The sequence below is a fragment of the Peromyscus leucopus genome, chromosome 9 (genome assembly GCF_004664715.2).
Source record: "Peromyscus leucopus breed LL Stock chromosome 9, UCI_PerLeu_2.1, whole genome shotgun sequence".
Taxonomy (NCBI): domain Eukaryota; kingdom Metazoa; phylum Chordata; class Mammalia; order Rodentia; family Cricetidae; genus Peromyscus; species Peromyscus leucopus.
In genome coordinates this window covers 93,082,214-93,097,644 of record NC_051070.1, presented here as the reverse complement: position 1 = coordinate 93,097,644, position 15,431 = coordinate 93,082,214, and the positions used below count along the sequence as shown (strand labels likewise).

Genomic DNA, 15,431 nt, shown 5'->3' with positions numbered 1-15,431 from the left:
CTGGGACACCGCAGGAGGAAGGGTGAGATTTTAGCTCTGAGCTCTGACCTCTCAGCTTTCTCTTTTACATTGTTTCTGTGTTTCTTATTTAATAAGATTGTTGGTTACATCTATAGTATTGACATTTGAATCAGCTATTAAGATATTGTCTATATAATTGTAAATTATATATTGAAGAAACTGTACACGAATCATTTCCAATCACTGTCATACAAAATATTGACACAAGGTGGGGCTGTTTAACATCCCTTGTGAGAGAACCTTCCATTGATATCTCTTAATAGGCTGAGAATTATTATAATAGGTACTGTGAAGGCAAAATTTTCTCTATCCTTTTCTTGTAAAGGTATAGTGAAGAAACTATCTTTTAAATCATTAACTGTAATAGACTATTCTTTAGGTAATAGAGAAGGCAGGGAAATTCCAGGCCATTAAGAGCCCATTGGCTGAGTCACTTTATTTCTTTTTTAATTCACTAAATTTATTTTAAAAAATCATAAAACGTTTCTTACAAAAGAGCATTACATTCTGCACATTGCTCTGAACAAATGCCAAGGACATGTGGACTATTACTTTCCTCCCTGTTCCACTACCCCAATGTTACAAGTGACCACAAAGCAAGGTGTTCACAATCATTACACAGGGGGATTTTTTAAAAACCACCAACAATGAACAAAAAATAAAATTCACTCACTCTGCTAACCAAATTTCAATGTTAGTTTTTGCATGCCTCCCCCCAATCTTGTTTGTAAAGAAGTAAAACATTACATCTGTTGAACAGCAAAGATTTCTCTACACCTTAAATGTAGAACACCTATGAAGCAGAGGGATGTTGGCTTATTAAAAAGAAGCAAATAGAAAAAAAGATGCAGGACTCCTTCAGTTCTTCACTAGTCTTAGAAAAACTTTCCAAAATACTGCTTCACACTGTTCTGCAGCAAACATTGTGCATTCTGTATCTGGTCCTGTGCTCCTGTAATGGTAATGATCCAATCTTCAGATCTTTCTAAAGGCTCATCAATTTTGATTGATGCTCCTGACTCATGACAGATTTGTTTAATTTCCTGACCACCTTTACAATAATAGATTGAGCCAAATCTTTGGGAATAGTTGCTTGTGTGGTAATAATAGGTCCACCAAGATCACTGTGAGCCATGACGTCCTTGCTTAGGAATAATCATATCCAGAACCACTCTGTGGTTCATAAGCCATCTGCCATTCTCATGGACTCTATGTGTCAATTGCAGAGTTCTAAGTTTCATCAGCACTGAACCCAACAATGCCATCATAGCTGTTTCTAGGCCTTCCTTTTCTGTCACTAGCCATTAGATCTCCCACTCACGGTGGTGGTGGTGGTGGAGAAAGAGGAAAATTCTGAGCTCTGCTGCCACCACGACCACCTCAACCAGGAGGAGGCAGAGGAGTTCCTCAATGAGGGCTTATATTATCATAATCTCTTCTAGAGGGAGGCAGGGGACGCCCACCCTGAGGAGTTATTCTGTCAAAACTACCTCTTTTACACATAGGAAATCACACAGGAAGTCCATGATGGTCATCAAACATCATTGTAAAACCACCATAATCATAGGTTTCATCATAAAAGTTGGGATCATAAGGTTGTACATGTCCTTTGATGGGAGACTCAGATATAAGGTCAATGATGATCTTGGCGCGCTCTAAAACCCTATCAGACTTTCCTCCAATAAGAGTAACTCTGTTAGTGGAATGAAGGCAGCATTCCTGGAAAAGCTTGATTGTTGTCTGAGTGTTTTCTTGAAGTTCTTTAATTTTAGCACCTTTTATGCCAATAATTCCTCCTGCCAGACTTTGATGAATCCACAGTCTCAACTAGCAGTCAAAGTCATTTCCTTTATAGTGTTGGTAATTTAACCATTCCACAGCATCAGATTCGAGTGGGAGGTGACTGGTTGCAGTGGGTGATGGCAACTGCAGGCCCTCTTCCAAGGTAGGGATGATTTTCTTGAGAATTTCTCCAATCGTTTCAATATCAGCACTGATACTCAGTATGCACTCGGGGCCACTGCTGTTACGGACTGAAACATTTGCATTGTAGTCTGTACAGAGAGCCTTAATATTCTTGCCTCCTTTTCCAGTCACTGCCCCAGCATTCTTGCTCTGAAGCAAAATGCACAGTTCAGACATCTCATCAGTATTTCTAGGTCTCTAAAGGCTTGCTCCTCTTCCATATGTCTTCTGCAGGGTGTTTACCAAATTCACCATTGGTTTCAGTGTCGGGGAAGGTTTCTTCTGGCTGCTCTGTCTCCATTTTCTTGAATGAAATGGATACACCAATAGGCCAAAATCGAATGGGAGATGGGCATGGTGGCAATGTCCGTGCAGCCGAGAAACAGATGATAAAGGTGTCTGCAGTGCCATCACCTATAGCGCCCTCCTCCTTTCTCATTCACACACTCTGTAGTTGAATCACTTTGTTAATAGCTCTTAGATCTGTTGCCATTCTCTGTTTTCCAGATTTCTTTTCAATAACAAATACAGGAGAATTCCAAGGACTGAGCAATTATTCAATATTTTGATGCCATTTGTTCATATTTTTTTATTTTTTTTTATTTTATAATTCAATTCACTTCTACATATCAGCCACGGATTTCCCTGTCCTTCTCCCTCCCCTCCCACATTCACCCCAGCTCACCCCCCCCAATTCCCACCTCCTCCAGGGCAAAGACTCCCCTGGGGATTGAGATCAACCTGGTAGACTCAGTCCAGGCAGGTCCAGTCTCCTCCTCCCAGGCTGAGCCAAGTGTCCCTGTATAAGCTCCAGGTTCCAAACAGCCAGCTCATGCATTGAGCACAGGACCTGGTCCCACTGCCTGGGGGCCTCCCAAACAGTTCAAGCCAATCAACTGTCTCACTTTTCCAGAGGGCCTGGTCCAGTTGGCCCCCCCCCCCAGCCATTGGTTCATAGCTCATGTGTTTCCATATTCATTTGTTCATATTTTTAACTTCGGTCTTTCATCATTTATAGAAGTTTGCCAAAATATTTGTTTTATGGTTTCTCCTGGAAATTTTGTTTTATTGTCTAAAGCTGTTCTGGCATACAGATCAGTATGTTTTTTAACAACAGGCATTAAATCATTTAATTGTTTTGTGGAGGATTTCCCCAATGATGGCAGGGAATGATTGAACTACATTTGATATTGGGGCCTGCAAGAGCCCCACAGGGAATTTCCCAATGGCAAAGCATTATGTTGCCTGTCCCTTATTGATCTACATTCATTAGTCCAATGTTGGCCTTTGCCATACCTTCCACATACTCCAGAAGGCTGGGACCTTCTGTTTGAATTATTTCTAGAATAAACATTGTCTCTAGGAGTACCTTCCTACCCCTGTTTCAGATGACCCTGTCCACTACAATTAAAACACTTAAGATTTTGATTTCTTTTGTCATATTTTTAGAAAGCAGTGCTCCTACCAATTCTCATCATTATAAGTATAAGGGCGAATATCAACTGTATTTCTGGTCTGTTCTCCTACGGATGCTGATTCTTGCCTTTAAAGACCTAATCACCCTTTTTCATTCTTCATTAGCATTTTCTTTTTTTAATATTTATTTATTATGTTTACAGTGTTCTGCTTGCATGTATTCCTGTAAGCCAGAAGAGGGCACCAGATCTCATTACAGATGGTTGTGAGCCACCATGTGGTTGCTTGGAATTGAACTCAGGACCTCTGGAAGAACAGTCAGTGCTCTTAACCTCTGAGCCATCTCTGCAGCCCCTTCATTAGCATTTTCAAAAGCCAAGGATTCAATTAATATTTGTCTTGTGTCTCAATCAGATATCATTCTTGTTACAGCTGATGTTAATCTGTGTACAAAATCAGTGGAGGCCTTATATAATTTTAGTAAATGATGCAGTCTTCTTTCCTGATTCTTCAACCCTGTCCCAAGCATTTAAAGCCTCTACATGACATAGAATCAGGGTGTCTCATCCAACATACACTGTCTTTGCAAATCAGCATACTGACCCTCATCTAGAATTTGGTCTTGGAAATCCCATGACCTCTAGCCCCACCTTGTTGTTTGAGGGCCCTGGCTTCCTCTCTCCATCAAGTTCTCCATTGTAATGGAGGACCAACTTCTAATACTGCTGAAACTAAATTCTTTCAGTCTTGTGGAATACTCCTATTCCTAGTTGCCCATGAATTTAACACCTGTCTTACAAATGGTGAATGCATACCATATGAAACTACTGCTTCCTCAATTCTCTTTAAGTCTAACATATCTACAGGATTCCAATTAACTTGTGCAGAGCCTTGGGGATACATATCATCTAGTAGTTGTTGTTGAACAGTAGCTGGATATATTAATGTTGGTATTATAATAATCTTAGTCCATTCTTCTCCAGATTCACAATGCAATTATGTGGTAAATTCTATTCTAAATTCTTCTGTATGTATCTGAGCATTTATCTTTTCTCCTCTAAATTCTTCTGCCTGTATCTCAGTATTTTTCTTATTTCACTAGTAAGTGTTTCTAAGGCTCATTTGTTATTGGTCAAATTCTCATATTTGGCACTAATATCAACCAAATTTTTCAAGGATAAGACAAGAATTACCAAACCAATAATGGTTATAATTGACATTATGTAAGTCACAGTTATTTATCCCCTCATTTAATTTTTCCACTTTTAAACTATCCATTTTAGAATCACACAGAGATCTAATTCCCTCTATTGTAACATTGTTTCTCATTTTTATCATGGGAAAATTTTCTTTTCAATATTATATAATTCTCTCCTACTCTCCTAAAAGATTTCCACAGTCTCTCACTAAATCTGTTGACATCTCTGGGCAATCGGCAGCTGACTGTTAGCGTGGAGAGTCCCAGACAGCAGATGCAGCAGAGCCAGGTGGCATGACCGCTCCTTACCTGTGATTCTTACCACACATGGAGCATGAATTGTTGACTGTTTTTTATTATTTATAGTGACTTCCCCTTAAGCAACTACTGTCCTAATCAGTGACTGTAACTCTGTTTCTACCAGCAGCGGTTTAAGTGAATTCAGGCACTGACTCTTTCAAAGCTCTTAAGGAGAACTTTATCTAGATCTCTATCCCTCTAAAGAACTAATGATTCAAAGGTTGAGGTGGAATTCTGCTTACTCAGAGAGGCTGAATAGCAAGTAGCTAACCTTGTTCCTTTTCTTGTGCCTTCCAAAATGCCTGCATCCTTCTGCTCAGCCTCGACTTAAGAACCCCAACTATACATGGTTCCTCCCTACCACTTCCTGTCAGCAACTTGTTGACTCAGCCTCCTCCTTGCAAGCTAATTTTATTTAATCAAACAAATATAATACATCTTTGCATTGTTAACAAAAGCAGTAGGAAAAAATGCAACACACTTTAAAATAATATTCCACAACCGAGACACATGTGGCTCAACAGGTCTGGAGCTTTACAGACCATGTTTCATTGTGATGTTTGAATGAGGATGTCATCCACAGGCTCCAGTGTTGAAACACTTGGTCCCTAGTTGATGGTGCTGTTGGGATGTTTCGGACATAGGCCTTGCTGGAGGAAGTATGTCACTGGAGGAGGGCTTTAAGAAATTTAAGGCTCCTTCCTCCATTTGAGTTTGCTCTCTCTGCTTCCTGCTTGTGATTTATGATGTGAGCAGCTGAAGCCACCATGCCTGCCACCTGCTGCCTCCTTTCTGCTATCATGGACTTTTACCCCTCTGGAACTGTAAGCCCAGATAAATCCCTTCTATAAGTTGACTTGGTCATGCTATCTTATTAAAGCTGTAGAAGAGGAGCTAATATGCTCATGTTTGACAAATACGGCCTCATTGGACTAAGTAAAACATAATTAAGAATGTAAAAATATAGTCAAACAGTTTAAGGATGAAAACTCACTGAGGCATAAGCAGATGATGTACAAAACTAATTAAGTTTCATTTGCCAGAAGTCTATATAAGTACTTAAAACACAGGTATAAGAAATAATGCATGCCTTCAGAAATCATATGAAAATACCTGTTACATGTTAGAAGTTAATTATCTATAGTCATTTGCACTTAATGAATGTCCAGGTATCAAGCAAAAGTTCCCCAGAATGCTTTATAATTTTCTCAATATATTAGTGACTTTCCCCTTTGTGTTACTACAATTCCAGAAAGAAATAACTTAGATAGGAAATACTTATTTTGACTCATAGAGTTAGAGGGTTTCAGTCCATCATATTGGCAAAGGATATGGGCACATGCATTGGAATCTCTCACATCCTGGAAGGCCAGGAAGCAGAGAGCAAGAGGAGCTAAGGCCTGGGTATAAACTTTAAAATTAACCATCTAGGAATCACCTTACAAAGTGTCCAGAACCTTCCCGATGGCTCCATGAGCTGGGAAACAAGTTTTAAAAAATACAGCTCTGTAGTAAATATTTGAGATTGAGCCCTAACAACCTGCATCTTGAGTCAACCTATTAAAGACAGGGAGGAATTAGCTTTTAATTTTCATTTTCTTCCATTTTCTCCTGACTTTGCCTCTCTATACCTCTCAAGCACTCATTTTGGGGGTGGGCAAAATAAGGTTTCCCTGTGTAGTCCTGGCTGTCCTGGAACTTTCTCTGTAGACCAAACTGGCCTTGAACTCAGAGATCTACCTGCCTCTGTCCCTGGAGTGCTACAGGATTAAAAGCATGCCCTACCAGCACCCAGCAATAAGTATTCTCATAGTGAGTAGTAGGTATCTAAAAGTTGGGAGGGGCTGGAGAAATCTGAAACCTTGACAGTCTGTCCAGAGTATGGAAAAACAACAAATGTCCATAAGTCTGTAGGAAGATATAAGGATGTAAAGATGTTCTGGCTTAGTTAGGGTTTCTATTGCTATAAAGAGACACTGTGACTACAGCAACTCTTATAAAGGAAAAACATTTAGTTAGGGTGGCTTACACTTTCAGATGTTTAGTCTATTATCTCATGGTATGACATGGTGGTGTGCAGGCAGACATGATGCTAGAAAAGTAGCCGAGTACCCTACATCTTTCCCTGCAGCAGCAGGAAGTGGTCCTCCTCACTGGGCGTGGCTTCATCATTAAAGGCGTGAGTCACCATGCCTGGCCATTTCCAATGTGGCCTTGAACTCACAGAGATCCAGAGGGATTTCTACCTCTGGAGTTCTAGGATTAAAGGTGTGAGTGCCACCATTTTCTAGCCTTTGTATCTAGTGGCTGTTCTGTCTCTGATCCCAGATAAGTTTATTAGGGTGTACAATATTTTGGGGAACACAATACCACCACAGGGTCTAAACTCTGCATCTCCATGTCTGATGTCAAAATGCTCTTCAGATCTCTAGCTCCGTCCAGCTTTGTTGACTACAACATACTTGTTTCTCTTGGGCTGGTTTCATTCCCTAATAGCAGCTCTCCTCTGCAGGTATCCCATGACTCTGGCATCTCTAACATCTTGGGTACTCCAAGACAATCCAGGCTTCAACTTCACAGCTTCACAAAATGGCATCTCTAGGCCTCCAGTCAGGGACACCCCTGACACATACCCGGCCTCAGTGGCTTTCTTTGATCATGGAGGCAAACTCCATAAGCTACTTCTTCTATCCTTAACTCTAAAGCCAGAGCCACATGGCTGAAACTGCCAAGTTCTGCTGCTTGCTGCAGCTGGAAGATGACCCTCTTATTCAATTACATCTTCACCAGCTTTCTGTCTTTCATGGTTACCTCCACCGACTAAGCTTGGCTGTTCTGGAACTTGCTCTATAGATCAAGTTGGCCTCAAATTCAGAGATCCTCCAGCCTCTGCCTCTAGAGTGATGGAATTAAAGGTGTGCAACACCATACCCAGCTCTAAAATTTTCTTTAATTCCTTTTCATAAGTTGGAAACTTAGCTGGGTGGAAGCTTGCCCTGAGGTCAGGATTCCTTTTATTCCATTTCTTAATCTGTGTGTCTCCTTGAACACAGGGTTTAGTTCCATTTCACTTCCTGATGTTCCTTTTCCAATTTACTCTGCTCAGCTTGCTCCTTTTCATTATAAATCTTCATTAGAGTTACTGCTAATAACCACATTACAGAGTCTATACTAGGTTGTTTTGAGATTTCCTCTGTCAATGGAATTAAAACAAAACGCTTCACTTTATCCTCAGGCAGACTCTTTGGGCAAGGGCAAAAAGCAGCCACAATCTTTATTAAAATATCACAAGAATGATCTCCAGGCCACATATTAATATTCTTCTCTGAAACCTCTTGAGCTAGGCCTCCACAGTTCAAATAACTCTTAGCACCACTGTCTTCCATGATCCTACTAGGATGGCCCATTAAGTAGCACTTAAAGTCTTCAACTGCTTTTCTAATCCACAGCCCCAAGCTCCATATTCCTTCAAACAAAAATGTGGTCAGGTCTATCATAGCGATACCCTACTCCCTGGTACCAACTTATATCTTAGTTAGGGTTTCTATTGTGGTGAAGAGACATCATGACCATGGCAACTTTTATAAAGAAAAACATTTAATTGTGGTGAGTTGCTTACAGTTCAGAGGTTCAGTCCATTATGAGCCTGATGGGACATGGAGGCATGCAGACAGACATGGTGCTGGAGAAGTAGCTGAGAGTCCTACATCTTGCAGGCAATAGGAAGTGAACTGTCTCACTGGGTATTGCTTGAGGATATGTGAGACTTCAAAGCCCACCTCCACAGTGACATACTTCCTCCAACAAGGCCACACCTACTTCAACAAGGCCATACCTCCTAATAGTGCCACTTCCTTTGGGGGGCATTTCCTTTTTAACTCCCATACTGTCCTATGGAAATCAGATATCAACTCACCCTGGTAGGAGAACTGGAAGGAGCAAAGGCCAACAGAGAAAAGCTTGAGAAAGAGTTTGTTGAATGAGTTCAAAGTCAATGTCTTTGAGTTGGGTTTGGCACAGTGCTTGCTTCAGTATTCCAGGTTGTCAGACTGGAGACTAACAAGCCAGATTCATCACTGCCTGTGTTTTTTCCTTGAGACTCGGTGAGGAAATGAGGTTTACCACAAGCACAGGGATCTGTTCCACCCACTTCCTAAGCAGGAAAGAAAGGCCTTGTGGAATTTCTATTTTGTAGATAGCATCAGGGAGAGAGGAGATAATCTCAGGCACAAGCCTACTTCATTATGATTGGTCTAAGAGTGTTGATATTGACTAAAATCATTCACAGTAAATAATAAAAACAAAAACTAATAATACATAGAGAGCATCTGTTGATTTTCCTGTTGCTTGTGTTTTCCCCTTTCAAACAGCAGAAACGTCCATTAGAATGGCTTAACAATCAGGACATTTACTTTTTCTTCCACATACTGAAAAGTCTACAGGTAGATGGTTTCTGGATTGACTAATACTGCAAGCTGAAGATTTCATGTCCCTTGGTATGGCTTCTCTGCAAAAATCTTAGCTTTCCTCATGAAAGCAACATGGAGGTCACAGCTCATAAAACAATGTCTGGATATCCAAGGGGATTGGGACAGTCTTTGTCTTTTGGAGGCTCTGCTTTTTTCAGAGAAGAAAATCCAAGAATCCTTCAACAGAATTCCCAAGTTTATTTGCTGAGACTAAGTCTTAAGCTCACTTGCAGAGTGGTCATTATGGCATATGTTCCTGCCTGGATTCCCTGGTCCATGTCTAGTCATGTTCAAATGCTCAGCATTAATTCACAGGAGGGAATGGTTAAGAGGTGGCAAGTGGCATCTTCTTCCAGTGGCCAGGCATATTAATAAACACTTGGCAAAGTCTCTGCATTTAACCCTACTCCAAACCTACTATGTAGTATATTAGTAGTCAAATTCTGAAGAAACTGAGGCACAGGGAAACCGTATAACTCACCTAGGACCACACAGCTAGCAAGCAATGCATGGAGAATTCTTATTTCATGTAGTATTCATTAAATTCCTGATATGTACAAAGAGACCATGAGAAAATGGGGACAATCTTTGCCTGCCAGTGTTGCAGTTCAGTGGAGGACTTCTGAAGAACAAGTAAGTGGCAGCTCTGGAGGTGTCCAGGCATGCACAAGCTGTGGCCAGCTCATCAACAGTATAGACTGGACAGCTAGCTGCAGTATGAGTGGGCCTGGAGAGGCAAGCAGGTACCCCAGGAAGCTCTGTCCTGACAGGAAATCCCCAGAAGCTCAGTGGAACATGGAACATAGAGCAAAGGGCACAGCGAGGTCAAGGTTCACCTTGGAAGGGTGATACTTGCTATGGGAAAGAAAGATTCTTTCTGTTTGTCAAGCTTTCCAGTGTTAATTGGGCATTGTGTCCCCAGGAATTACAGCGGACACAGGCTGCAGTGACCCTAATCCAATTTAGAAGTGTGCTCCTGCACCTCTGGTGCGATGCCTGCTTGCACATGGTATTGAAGGTAATCTTTCTTGTGCTCACAGAAAGTCAAAGACAAGGAAAATATCTTCCCAAGACACATGCTTTTAATCAACCCCTAAATGGTACAGAAGTTACCATTTCTCATATCATATCAAGGTAGCTTTCCTTGAAAATAGATTTTTTGGTATTTTTTTCCAGTGCATTCAAGAGAAACTTCTTTTAGCAGAACAGTTATTGAATAGGAGAAAATATAAGTGAAGATGAAAATTAATTTAGATAAACCAAAAAGGCATTTTCAACTAAAACCATTTCAATAGCATTAAATTAACCTGCAGCAGAGCTTGAAAAGACCATTGTATTTCTTGTATATGAAACAATACTTATCATTTGGTAAAAACACCACAGGTTCCCACAAGAAACAATGGGTTTCCCCTCTCACCCCAAGGCTCTGAAGACTGTTCCATGTGATAACCTTGACCCTTTTGAGTTAATGACTTCTAAACGATTGCCATATCACAGTGTCTTCCTTGCCAGCCCTTCCTACCATTTTCTTTCCCTAACCCTCCCAGTACATGGGCTAAATACAGAATACACGGGCTGAAAGGCCAGACCCGAGCTGTTTGTTCTTTAGGCACAAATACTGAAGACGCTAAGCAGTGTATTGAAGAGAATGGGGCACTGCGCTTGGATGGAGAGATGACTGAGCATTAGCGTGCTGGCTGAGACTTTATGTTCTAATAAGTATAACTGAATGCAGTTGTAGATTTATTGACATCCATATATTGTTCATTTGCAAGGGTTTAATTTTTTTAAAAAAAATAGTAGATTTGGAGCTGGCTACTGAGAATCAATCCTTTCTCTCTGTTCTTCCAGTGCCATCTTCACAGTGATGCCCACCAGCCTGGGACCTGAAGCCATTGCCAGGCTGGACCACTGGTTTCCTGTAGTCACTCTTCCCCGTCACAGACACAGGAGAGACTAAGGCGTTTTACATCTCAATGGAAAAAATAGTATATATGCAGCCTAAACTCTCTTGAGTCCTGAGTTCATGTATCAACTATCTATAGAATATGTTGCTTTCCTATTAGGCCCCTGGCATTCAGCATGATGACGTCAGAACTCCCACATGTTTCTGTCATCATTTCCTTGCTCCTCTGTGTTAGTGTAGAGCCCCCATCTACCTGTGTCCTGAAGTCAAAGCCCCGATTTACCCCTTGTCCTTTACCTACCATTCATAGCAAGTCCGAAGCTGCAGCTTGGCCTCCCCCATCCTAAGCACATCTGGACTGACTCAGTTACCCCTGGGTACAAGCTTGGTGAGCCCTTATTTCTCCCCTTCCCTCCAACCTCCCGTCTGACTGCTCCACAGATGTTCTTGCCTCCCTGTACTCAGGCAGCTGCGACTCTTTTCAGGGAAGGAGAGTATCAGTTCCCCACTTACAAGGCTCCAAATGAGTTGGAAGTTGCTTTCAAGGTAAGAGCCTAGCTCCTGACCTGGTCCCATGCCTTGCTAGTCCACTCCCCAGCTCCCAGGTCCCAGGAAGTTCCCCTTGCCCTGCACATTCAGATACAGAGGCCTTTTGTGCCTTCCACAGTCCTTCCTGGCCTTTAGCTGGCTACTGACCATTCCAGGCCAGGGTGTTTAGGTGACTGAATTAATTAGCTGGGTTTTCTTACTTCAGTTTTCTAAAACATCAGGTACTGTCTCTCACACTGCTTAGAAGTGATTTTTTTTTTTTTTTTTTTTTATGGCAGGTGAGAAAACACGGAGAGGGAGAGTGTACCACATGCTTTGTTTTACTTAATTGTAGTGTTTTTTTTTTTTTACATAAAAGTTGTAAGAACTTTTTAGACACAGTCACACCAGTGACATCTCAGCACAAGAGAAACTTAACCAGAAAGCCACTCCACTGCCCTTCTCTTCCTTTCTTTAGTAAAAGGAATGCAAGGTTCAGGGTGGGTGGGAGGTGTGGGGGGGAGGGGGGAGAGGGGGAGAGGTGGAGGGTGGGGGAGGGGGTGGGGGAGGTGGGGGGTGCTCACACAGGACACCAAGGAAGTTAATGTCTCTTCTCTTTTCTTTTAAAATTAGCATTCAGAACAGCATGGTTCTCAGTGGTATTTCCATGCATAGTTTGGTTTGATTCCTACCTGTCCCACTCCACTCCCAGCCTCTCTGCCCCCCACCCCCACTGTGCTGTTCTCTCTTTGTTATTCCCACGCTCTGCTCTCCTTCCTAGTTTCATATCACATGTCTCCTGTTCTCCAGATCCCTTGACTAAAGCCTCTAATCTCCCCTTCATAGGCACCTTTGTAGTTTCCTGGCCTTAGACGCTAGGGTCTGCACACGAGAGAGACAAGAGAGACGATGCAGTGCTTGTCTTTCTGAGCCTGGCTTACCTCACTTAGTGTGATTTCCAATTCCCTGCAAGTTTCGTGATCCTGTTACTTTCAGTAGCTGATTAGGATTCCATTGTGTCTAAGTGCCACATTTTCTTTATCTGTTGTTCTGTTGATACTGTGAAGAGAAGTAGCATAAACATGGTTGTGTAAGTGTCTCTGTGGCAGCAGAAGAGGTTTTTAGGTACATGCTTAGGAGTGGTGTGCCCGAGTCATATGGTAATTCTATTTTTAGTTTTTTTTTTGAATGGTGTCCACATTAGTTTCCACAGTAGCTAGATAAATTTATGTTTCCAATAGCTGAAGAATAAGGATTCATCTTTCCCCATATCCTCACCAGCATTTCTTACCATTTATTTTCTTGCTGGTAGCCATTCTGAAGGTGAGATGAGATCCTGAAGTAGTTTTAATTTGCATTTCCTTAACTGCTAAGGATGTTCAGCACTTTAAAAAATATTTATTGGCCATTTGTTTCTCCTCTTTTGAGAACTGTTTGGTTCACTGACTCATTTATTGATTAACAGTTTTATTTTTCTGCTGTTCTTTATGTATGCTATTTATTAACCTCCTCTCTGAGTAATAGCAGGCAAAGCTTTAGGCTATGGGCTGTCAGTTTACTCTGTTGACAGTTTCTTTTGGTGTGCAGGGACATTAGAATCTCGTGTAATCCCATTTGTCAATTCTTGGGGCTACTGTCTTCCTTTTTTGTCTTTCTTTCTTTCTTTCTTTCTTTCTTTCTTTCTTTCTTTTTCTTTTTCTTTTTTTGCTTTGAAAGTTCTAGTCACAGAGTTCTTTACTATACCTATACCTTGGAGTGTTTCTTAAGTTTTAATTTGGAAATTTCAGTGTTTAGGGTTTTAAGTGAAAGGTCTTTATATGTGAGGTGAGAGATGTGGATCCTATTTTATTCTTCTCTTGGTAAATATGCAACTTTGGGCAGTGCCATTTAAAAATACACACACACACACACACACACACACACACACACACACACACACATTTTTTTTTTCTGGAACCCAAAGTTCTGCATAATTTCTCAAGGTTCTCTCTCTTCTCTTCAATAAGTACCCAAATTTAAGAGTCAAAGACTGAAGTATTTCCAAAAAGTTATAAAAGGGATGTGTCATATTTGAGTATAAAATGTCCCCCACAGGCTTCTGTGTTCAGTGCTTGGTTCCAGATAAGTGGTACAATTTTGTAAGGTAGTGAAAACTTTAGGAGCTGGAAACAGGTGAGGGCAGTGGTTTCCGAGGGCCGGGCCTGTGAAGGTCATACCTGATCTCTTTCCCCTCTTCTCTTTACTTTCTTGTTTTCTGTTGCCACAGTACTCTGCAAGAGGCTGAGGAACAGGGACTGATAAATCTGAAGTCATGTGCCAAGCTCTTTCTTTTCCTTTAAACTGTTCTCTCAAGCCTGAATTCAAAAATATCCAACACAAGGCTTCCTTGGTCTATCAGCTGTTGGTTGCAATGGGGCATGTCTCTTGTGCCATGATGAATTCCAAGACTCTGGGTCCAGGTTTTTGCTCAAAGTGGTGGTGGTTTTCTGAAAAGAAATAATTTTAAAACAATTTTTGTTATGCTTTTTTCCCCAATCTGAGATATAGACAGCAACCCTTATTAAATCAGTTAATGTCAAGAGAAGTTTCTTAAGATACATGATTTGATTTGTGTGGGGAGCTATACTAGGCACCAGCTGCCATGTGTCTTTGGAAACCAATAGAAACCAGCTCATGTGCTTAAACATAATCAGCCTAGACAGGCAGGCAGAGATACATGGTGTGCTGATGCATGGGAAGAAGGACACAGTGGGAGAATAAGACTTCATCTCCTTCCTGAGTGTAATCAAAGTCGACTTCAATTTAGAGATTATATTACAGATGTGCACAGACAGGGGACAAAACAAGTGTGTTCACCAAAATATTATAGGAAAGTACTCAGAACTACAGCCAATTGCAAAGTTATTTACTATACACACTCGGCTAAAATGAAGGAGGCTGGGAAACTCTAAGTTTCCATTGCTAAATAAGTGGCTGAATAAATGATGGAAATCAGATCACATAAATATCTAGTGGTAGATGCCTACAATATTGGCACTGGGAGGCTAAAGCAGGAAGAGTGTGATTCTAGCCTGGGCTACACAACATTAAGTCTGCCTCCCCAAAACAATGCATATGAGTGCACACACACCCACAGACACACACAGAAAAATTTCTAGTTCTAAATGTATTATGTAGACATAACTTTAGAATGTCTTGAGTTACAATAGCATCATAAATCAATTAAAAACAATACACAGTGAAAACATGTTCACTTAGCCAACACATGCTTGTGCAGTGCTGTGCATTGGCTGGGGTAGAGCTGGCACTTCAGGTACACTGCCTCACACCTCCTCAGCATGGATGCTTCTGACTGGAGGATGGTGCTTTATCTCATGACCTATAGCCCCTTTCCCTGCCCACCTGGTCCCTTGAATGGGGAGTCAGTAAAAGCCCAGAAGCCTTGCCCAGAGTCCTTAGTAGATAGAGGAACAGAGAAGCTGCCTCAGTGCTCTGAGATTTCCAACATCATCTCACAGGAGCCACAATGTTCAAGAGTGGGATTCACTGAGTTGATTTTTGCCTCTGAACTTTCAGATGTGGTCTGGACACACTAGGAGGACTTCAATTTTCTGTGGAGCCAACATTC

The 15,431-nt window shown here is 41.3% G+C and overlaps 1 pseudogene; it reads right to left on the bottom strand.

The window, feature by feature from the left end:
• Nucleotides 1-846: 846 nt before the first annotated feature.
• On the bottom strand, nucleotides 847-2,287 carry LOC114697410 (annotated as a pseudogene).
• Between the last annotated feature and the right edge of the window lie 13,144 nt (nucleotides 2,288-15,431).